Raw genomic sequence first — 9,799 nt, 5'->3', positions numbered from 1 at the left:
CAGTGCTGGAGGAGCGTTTGAGGCAGTGATTTCTTCTCCCAGATCCAGCTTTCTTTGAAGCTGGAAAGGCTGTAGCACATTTCCAGCACAGTTCATAGTGAGTAAGGCTCTTACAGCCTATGAGGAATTTTTTTTTTTTTTTTTTTTGGGGGGGGGAGTTCTTTAAAACCTTTTTTTTAAGTTTTTGCCCTTAGGGTTTTTGACCTCTAAAATCTTAAAATTGTTGGGGGGGGAAAATTTTAAAGTGTTTTGGAACTTTTTTGGTGCCAAAATGCTGCCGCAGTGGCCATCTTGGATTTCCCAATTTTTTTTTTTTCAAAGTTCCAAATCACCTCATTTTGCCTCCAAACTGGCAGGGATGGAGTTCTCATGCTCCTTTACCCCTTTCATGCCAGGTTTGCGCTGGATGGGCACCCGAAGAAAGTCCTTACGCCATGTGCCACACAGCACATGAAGGGGGCCGGAAGCAGCTTAGCCTCCTCTTTGCTCTCTAGGATTGAGGAACAGTCAGGGTATCTGTTGGGAGTAAATCCATTCAGAGTCCTGGAAACGGGATCATCCTAAACATGGGCGCAGAGGATGCGGAGCCCAAGAGATGCAACTGGAGTCATCTAGAGGAGACTCTTCGCTGCCTAACTTGGCATTTTCTCTGGAATTTGTTAGTCTAATGTGGAGAGCCTTTCTGGATGGCCGAAATCTCCAAGGGGTATTTGGAAGTGCACAAGGGGGGCTGGGGCTTCCAATGCATGTCTGCCTCAGTTTCAGAGGCTGGTCTGGATCTATAGGGCCTTTCCAACAGAGACTCAGAGAATGAACGGTCTAATTCTATGCCCTTACTAGCACAGAGCGAGCTCTCCTTGTTGGGAGATGCAGGGTTGCACGCAGGTGCATGTGTTCTAGATACAATTGTGGCCCTTGATCAAGGGGATGACCTCATACTCCACCAGCTGTTCAGACCCTTGGCTCTGTTAGAGTTTATCGCTGATTCTCTGAAGGAGTTAAACTTGGACTCCAGCAGGTCCCCTCTGCTTTCTGCTCTATAATGAGCAGAGTGAGAGCCCAGTCTTCTTAATTTCCCTGGCATCCTGATATCAATATGTTGGTCACAGAGCATTGAGATGCTCCTGAAGGGTCCCTTAAAGTAGCCAAAACAATGGTTCGGCAGTATTCAATGGCATGGGAGTGTCAGCAACTGTTCGCTCAGCCCAAGGTAGATTCCGTGGTAGCACAGATAACCAAGTGCATGTCCTTACCAAATGATGGAGGCGTGGTATTAATGGATATGCAGGATCACAAAGTGGATGCGATTCTTAAAAGACAATTCGAAGCGTTGGCCTTGGGAATCAAAGAGGCTGCACAGTTTCCTTTGCGACATGCACTTGTTATACCAGATTGTGGGATCTTGAGCTGGCAGTGGGTGAGTCTTTACCCCAACTCCTATTATCTGGAGTGGATTATGTAGCTGATGCTCTCTACGACATCATCAGAGTCATGAACAAGGTTTCAACTTATTAGATATCAGCCCACAGAATGCTCTGAATCAGGCAATGGGTGGGAAATTCCGCTTCTAAGGCTACCCTTAGCAGACTTCCTTTCAAGGGACAAACATTGTTCAGAAAGGGGATGGAGGAACTCATAACCAGCGTGGCAGATTATCGGCCAAAATCTCTACATGACAGGAGACTGCGAACCACTAGAGACTGCCTGCATATGGAAAAGGAGAGCAAAGAATGAAAAACACAGAGGACTTTAATAGATGGCTCAGAGCCTGGTGTCATCAAGAAGGCTTCAGGTACATAGGAGGATGGGGAAATACATGGAAGTCAAGAAGCTATATTGCACTGATGGGCTACATATTACTACAGCAGGAAAAAGAAACCTTGCAGAGAAATTTAGACAATATTTTTCTAGGCATTTAAACTAGAAGGTGGGGGTGGTGTATGTAGAGACCACCCCCGGCAAAAGAAAAGATGTGATAGTAGTAAAGGCTGCAACAAAAGCAATATCAGCAACTCATTTCTTAGTATTGCAGCGGAAAGTGAAACGACACAAAAATCCATACGAAAAAGGAGATTATCGCTGAAAAATAGCTGGAAAGCGATGACCACAAATGCTCGCAGTCTAAGCAACAAAGTTCATGATCTGCAAGCCCTGATATTAGAGGCAGATCTAGATATTGTTGCTATCACAGAGACATGGTTCAGTGAATCACATGGATGGGATGCAAACATACCGGGATATAATCTTTTTAGGAAGGACAGAGATGGTCATAAAGGTGGAGGAGTAGCTCTCTATGTAAAGATCAATATCCAAGCGACCGAAATGCAAGGGACCTGGGGAGAGGAAGAAGCGATATGGATTGCTCTGAAAAGAGAAGATGGAACTTCTATCTACGTGGGTGTAGTCTACAGACCTCCGACTCAATCGCAGCAAATTGATAAGGATCTGATTGTGGATATCCAAAAGTTTGGAAGGAAAGAGGAGGTTCTGCTGTTGGGAGATTTCAACCTGCCGGATGCGGACTGGAATGTTCCGTCTGCGGAATCGGAAAGAAGTAGGGAGATTGTGGATGCCTTTCAAGAGGCTCTGCTCAGACAAATGGTGACGGAACCCACAAGGGAAAAAGCGATATTGGATCTGGTCCTCACAAATGGAGAGAGTATATCTAATGTTCGAGTGGGTGCTCACCTGGGTAGTAGCGATCATCAAACGGTTTGGTTTGATATAACGGCTAAAGTGGAGAGCGGCCACACGATACTTAAAGTCCTAGATTTCAAACGTACGGACTTTAATGCAATGGGAAAGTACCTGAAGAAAGAGCTGTTAGGATGGGAGGACATAAGAGAAGTGGAAAGACAGTGGTCTAAGCTGAAAGGAGCGATAAAAATGGCTACGGACCTTTATGTGAAGAAAATCAATAAAAACAAGAGAAAAAGGAAGCCGATATGGTTCTCCAACCTAGTGGCTGAGAAAATAAAGGCGAAAGAGTTGGCGTTCATGAAATATAAAAAAACCCAAGAAGAGGAGAGCAGAAAGGACTACAGGGTGAAACTGAAAGAAGCCAAGAGAGAGATACGTTTAGCGAAGGCACAGGCGGAAGAACAAATGGCTAAAAATGTAAAAAAGGGAGATAAAAATTTTTTCAGATATATTAGTGAAAGGAGGAAGATAAAAAATGAAATTGCTAGGCTAAAAGATGCTGAGAACAAATATGTGGAGAGTGATGAGGAGAAAGCAAATGTGCTAAACAAATACTTCTGTTCTGTGTTCACAGAAGAAAATCCTGGAGAAGGACCGAGATTGTCCGGCAAAGTTACACGAGAAAATGGAGTAGATTCTGCGCCGTTCACGGAGGAGGGTGTTTATGAGCAACTTGAAAAACTGAAGGTGGACAAAGCGATGGGACCAGACGGGATCCATCCCAGGATACTAAGGGAACTCAGAGAGGTTCTGGCGAGTCCTATTAAAGACTTGTTCAACAAATCTCTGGAGACGGGAGTGATTCCTGGGGATTGGAGGAGAGCGGATGTGGTCCCTATTCATAAAAGTGGTCACAGGGATGAAGCAGGAAACTACAGGCCGGTGAGCCTCACTTCAGTTGTTGGAAAAATAATGGAAGTGTTGCTGAAAGAAAGGATAGTGTATTTCCTTGAATCTAATGGGTTACAGGATCCGAGGCAACATGGCTTTACAAAAGGTAAATCGTGCCAAACGAACCTGATTGAATTTTTTGATTGGGTGACCAGAGAGCTGGATCAAGGACATATGCTAGATGTAATTTACTTGGATTTCAGCAAAGCCTTTGATACAGTTCCTCATAGGAGGCTGTTGAACAAACTTGAAGGGCTGAAGTTAGGACCCAAAGTGGTGAACTGGGTCAGAAACTGGCTATCGGACAGACGCCAGAGGGTGGTGGTTAATGGAAGTCGCTCGAAGGAAGGAAAGGTGACTAGTGGAGTCCCTCAGGGTTCGGTGCTGGGGCCAATCCTGTTCAATATGTATGTAAGTGACATTGCTGAAGGGCTAGAAGGAAAAGTGTGCCTTTTTGCAGATGATACCAAGATTTGTAACAGAGTAGACACCGAAGAGGGAGTGGAAAATATGAAAAAGGATCTGCAAAAGTTAGAGGAATGGTCTAATGCCTGGCAACTAAAATTCAATGCAAAGAAATGCAGAGTAATGCATTTGGGGATTAATAATAGGAAGGAACCGTATATGCTGGGAGGAGAGAAGCTGATATGCACGGACGGAGAGAGGGACCTTGGGGTGATAGTGTCCGAAGATCTAAAGGCGAAAAAACAGTGTGATAAGGCAGTGGCTGCTGCCAGAAGGATTCTGGGCTGTATAAAGAGAGGCGTAGTCAGTAGAAGGAAGAAGGTGTTGATGCCCCTGTACAGGTCATTGGTGAGGCCCCACTTGGAGTATTGTGTTCAGTTTTGGAGACCGTATCTGGCGAAAGACATAAGAAGACTTGAGGCGGTCCAGAGGAGGGCGACGAAAATGATAGGAGGCTTGCGCCAGAAGACGTATGAGGAGAGACTGGAAGACCTGAATATGTATACCCTAGAGGAAAGGAGAGACAGGGGAGATATGATTCAGACGTTCAAATACTTAAAGGGTATTAACGTAGAACAAAATCTTTTCCAGAGAAAGGAAAATGGTAAAACCAGAGGACATAATTTGAGGTTGAGGGGTGGTAGATTCAGGGGCAATGTTAGGAAATTCTACTTTACGGAGAGGGTGGTGGATGCCTGGAATGCGCTCCCGAGAGAGGTGGTGGAGAGTAAAACTGTGACTGAGTTCAAAGAAGCGTGGGATGAACACAGAAGATTTAGAATCAGAAAATAATATTAAATATTGAACTAGGCCAGTTACTGGGCAGACTTGCACGGTCTGTGTCTGTATATGGCCGTTTGGTGGAGGATGGGCTGGGGAGGGCTTCAATGGCTGGGAGGGTATAGATGGGCTGGAGTAAGTCTTAACAGAGATTTTGGCAGTTGGAACTCAAGCACAGTACCGGGTAAAGCTTTGGATTCTCGCCCAGAAATAGCTAAGAAGAAAAAAAAAAAAAAAAAAAAAATTTTAAATTGAATCAGGTTGGGCAGACTGGATGGACCATTCGGGTCTTTATCTGCCGTCATCTACTATGTTACTATGTTACTATGAGACTCTGGAAGATATCATTTTCATGGCTCCAGGCTCTTTCGGCAATTCTCAGGAGGAGCCTCCTGTTAGAAATCCTTCCCGGGATCCAGACAGAGATTCTCAGGTCCCAGGCGGAACCAGGCCTCCAGTTCTCATTCCACTACAACCTCCAAGAAAGCACAATGACGCCAGGTTCAGAGCAGTTCCCCTGAAGATAGGGGGACGGCCCTCAGACTATGTGGAGGCCTGGGCGTAGATCTCGTCAGACTATTGGGTACTGGAGATCATTCAGATCGGTTACAAACTCGAATTCGCCCAGCCACTGATGGACTGGTTTATGGACTCCCCAATGGGGTGACCAGAGAAAGCAAGCAAGTTCAGAGGCTGTTAGATATTCAGGCCATAGAGTGTCTGCCGCCTGAACATTCAGGCTCAGGAAGATACTCCATATACTTCGTCGTGCCCAGGAAATGCTCAGATGATCGGAGACCCATTCTGGATCTTATTCACCTTAATGTAGTACTGAAAGCTCTGCGCTTTTACATAGAGACAGTACGATCAGTCATAGCGACAGTAGCACTGGGGGAATTTCTGGCCTCTCTGGATTTCACAGAGGCCTACCTGCACATTCTCATATTTCCAGACCACAGGAAGTTCCTGAGAATTCATGTCCTGGAAAACCATTGCCAGTTCTCGGCCCTTCCCTTTGGGCTGGTGACAGCATCTTGCACGTTCACCAAGGTGGTAGTGCTTGTAGCTGCTCATCTGCGCAAGACAGGTTTACAGGTTCATCCATACCTGGACGACTGACTGATTAGAGCTCTATCATTCCCAGAAGGAGAACAAGCAGTGACTCACGTGGTCCGGGTCCTTCACATCCTGGGTTGGATAGTAAATTTCTGAAAGAACTAGCTGGTTCTATCCCAATCCCTGAAATAACTGGGAGTCTTCTCCGAATAGCCTTGTGGATAATTATGACAATGGATGCCAGCCTGTTTGGGGCTCATTGCAACGGACACCTAATCCAGGGGGTTAGTCGGCCTCCCAGAAGGAAGTGATCATCAGGTTAGAACCCTGACCATTCAACTGGTGTTGCAGAGACTGCAGAATAGTCTGGAGGAATACGCAGTTTGAGTCTTCTCAGACAATGCTACAGCGGTGGCATATGTCAATATCCAGGGAGGCACCAAGAGAACGCAGCTGAATCTGGAAGCTCACTTAGAGGGGCATAATCAAAAAATACATCTAAGTCCGTTTTGGGCCTAAGTTGCTAGTTGCCCAAAAGCAGAAAGGTTCAAAGTCCATTCTCAAAAAATACATCCAAAATATTTTTTTTCCAAGAATCGTCTACTTATACGTCCAGCCGTTTGATCATCCGTATTGCTAAGTCGTCTATCTTTATACCCCATTCTCGTCCAAGTCAAAAACGCCAAAAACAAGACCTTTTGGACGTGGGAGAGGCCAGCAAAGTGATGGACTGGCCATCCAGACATGGCAACAGAGTACTGGGGCACCTTACAAGGCACTGTTGCGAACTTCACAAAAAGGGTGCCACATAAACATCTCACCACAACTTCCTTCTAGGTCATGGTGAGCCCTCCAAAACACCCTCAAAATCTACTATACCCACCTGTCTACCACCCCAATACCCCTTATGGCTGCAGGTGCCACCTATATGGCAGTACAATAGGGTTTTGGGGCTTTTTGGTGGGTGCACATTTCACCATGAATGCTGTGGTTAGAGTGGCTTATGGGCCTGGGTCTTCCTCTCTATTGTTCACTAACCCACCCCCCAGACTACTTAAGCCACTCTACAGCTCTACTAGGCTTTCCTATGCCAAGTGCTGAAGTTCTGCAGGCAGGTATGTACATTTTTATTCTGATTTTTAAGATAGCGGGGGGGAGGGTCATTGATAATTGGAGGAGTATATGGGGGTCTGTATTTTGTATCTGCAGTGGTTATCAGGTGACTTTGGATACCTTCTGGGCATTTAGACCTGTTTTTAGATTGCCTAAATCACTACATATAAGTTCCATCTAGGCAGTCTCGTTAAACTTTTGGTTATACTTGCAGTACAGCTAAGTCTAGGTCGGCCCACATCCCGCCTACCTCCCACCCTAACCACTTTTTCTAAAACACCCCTTTTCACTGGGCATATAGCAGCACAGAAAAGGCCTAAGCTGTTTTTAGAAATGTCTAAAACCCGTTTTGATTATCGGCATTTGGATGACATGTCTTTTTGATCATCCAAGTACCGATTTAGACAGATTTTTAGATGTTTTTATTTTTTGATTATGAGCCCCTTACTGTTTAAGTGGGTGGAGCTTCATCTTCAGGTTCTCTCAGCGGCACATGAAGTGGGATTGGGCAATGTCCAAGCCGATTTCCTCAGCAGACGAACATTGGATCCAGACAAGTGGACGTTCCTGCAGCAGCTTTCTAAGCCATTGTTCATCGCTGGGGTAAACCGACGTTCGATCAAGAAACAAGAAGGCAGAAGATTCTTCAGTCTAAGATCCGAGCCCGGAAGTGTGGGTCTGGAAGCTTTGGTGATTGAACACGTAGCATTAGCACACAAGGGATACTCAGAAGTAGTCATTGCTACTCTGCTCAAATCCAAAAAGCCTAAGACGGTCTCTGCTTATGCTAAGGCATTAAGAAAAAGGAGGTTGGCATCTCATCCAGACATAGCCACATTCCTAAAGGGGCACTGCATCTCAGGCTCCCAGTAAAACTCCCGTTCCCTTCATGGAACCTTAAAGTGGTTTTGCAAGGCCTCAGCCAGGCTCCATACAAGTCGCTAAAGGAAATAGCCTTGATGGATCTGATGCTCAAGAAGGACTGTCTTGTGGCCATTAGCTCAGCAAGAAGAGTCTTGGCGCTAAAGACTCTTTTCTGCAGAGACCCTTTCCTCAAATTCACAGAAGCTGGAGTTTTTTTTGCACATCATTTCATCTTTTTTGCCAAAGGTTGTTTCGGTTCCCATGTCAATCAAGAAGTTAGACCGTCGGCATTCCAGTCCACAGGTTCTAAGAAGGACAAGATTCTGGAAAAGTTGGATGTAAGAAGAGTGCTTCTCTGATATCTTGAGGTCACCAACAAGTTCAGGCTATTTGTCCATCTTTTTGTTCTCACTAGTCAAGCTAGATGCAGCACACTGGCTCCCAAGGCCACAATTTTAGAGGGATCCATAAGGATGTTTTGTCAGCATATATTGCCATTGGAAAACAGTCACCAGTCTCCATAAAGGCACATTCAACCAGAAGTGTGACTTCTTCTTGGGCAGAAGCTTGGGTGGTCTCCCCTGAAGAGATTTGTAGGGCAGTGACTTGGTCTACTCTACATACATTTCCCAAGTTTTACAGAGTGGATGTAGCAGCAAGGGAGGACTCTGCCTTTGGATCCTCAGTGTTACGAGCCGGTGCAGTGATCTCAACCTAGATTTCTGGGACTGTTTTTGTATGTCTCGTTCGTCCAGAATGACATACCTATTGCACTAGAAAAAGAAATTAGGTTCTTACCTTGATAATATACTTTATGGTACATAGGTATGTTATTTTTGGAGCTCCGCCCTTTCAGTTATCTCCTATGCCTGTCTACTATTTCAATCAGAAAGTTCGAGTCCAAACTGAAATTTGGATGTCAGACCTTATGGGGCTCATAATCAAAGAAAAAAAACACTAAAAAGGGGCCTAAATGGGTACTTGGACGATCAGGTTTTTTGATTGTCCAAGTACCCTTAACCAAAGCTGATTTTAGATGTATCTAAAACCAGCTTAGGCCTTTCCCCTGCCTCTAAACGCATAGAGCGAAAAGAGGCGTTTTTAGAAGTCGGGAAAGGGCGGGAAGTGGGCAGACCTAGACATAGGCGTACAGCAGGTATAACCAAAAGTTTAGGCAGGTTGCCTAGTTGGCACTTATACGTTTTGACTGAGACCAAGTCAAAACAGGTATAAGTGCTGAAAAAGGAGCCTAAGGCAACTGGGCCAACTCTGGTTGACCCAGGCGCCTAAGGCCCCACTTGTGGGCAGGGCTTGAGGCACCTGGGCCAATCAGGCCCTAAGGCCCTCCATTCTGAGGATAGCGGGCCTTCCGGATGGACGGCCTTGGGACCTGATCGGCCAACTTTTTTTTAAGGTAAAGGGGGGGTATCAGGGGTGGGAGGTGGAGTCCCTCTCCAAATTTTCCTTCCTCACCGATGCTGAAAATAAGCTGCAGCTGGGGCCCCCGCCTCTGGGGCCCCCGCCCGGGCCCCGCTCTCGCGCTCCGAGCTCTCCAGATAGCTGAGAGGAACAGCTGGAAGGTGTCATGCCAGTGCTGCAGGTGAAAGGGGGCTGCTTTGGGGGAGGGGTGTGCTGGGGGGCAGATAGCTTTGCTTTGGGGGGAAGACAGAAGGGGGCCAAGGAGAGACAGGGAGAGGGAAATTGGGCTGCTTTGGGAGAGAGGTGTGCTGGAGGGCAGACAGCTTTGCTCTGGGGGGAGACAGAAGGGGGCCAAGGAGAGACGGAGAGGGAAAGAGGGCTGCTCTGAGGGAATGGGTGTGCTGGGGCAGACAGCTTTGCTCTGGGGGGGAAGACAGAAGGGGGCCATAGAGAGACAGTCAGGGAGAGGGAAAGAGGGCTGCTGGGGGGAGGGGTGTGCTGAGGGGCAGAC

Source organism: Geotrypetes seraphini, chromosome 5 (assembly GCF_902459505.1).
Source record: "Geotrypetes seraphini chromosome 5, aGeoSer1.1, whole genome shotgun sequence".
Classification (NCBI taxonomy): domain Eukaryota; kingdom Metazoa; phylum Chordata; class Amphibia; order Gymnophiona; family Dermophiidae; genus Geotrypetes; species Geotrypetes seraphini.
The sequence above is the reverse complement of the archived record's forward strand: the minus strand, read 5'-3'. Positions refer to the sequence as shown.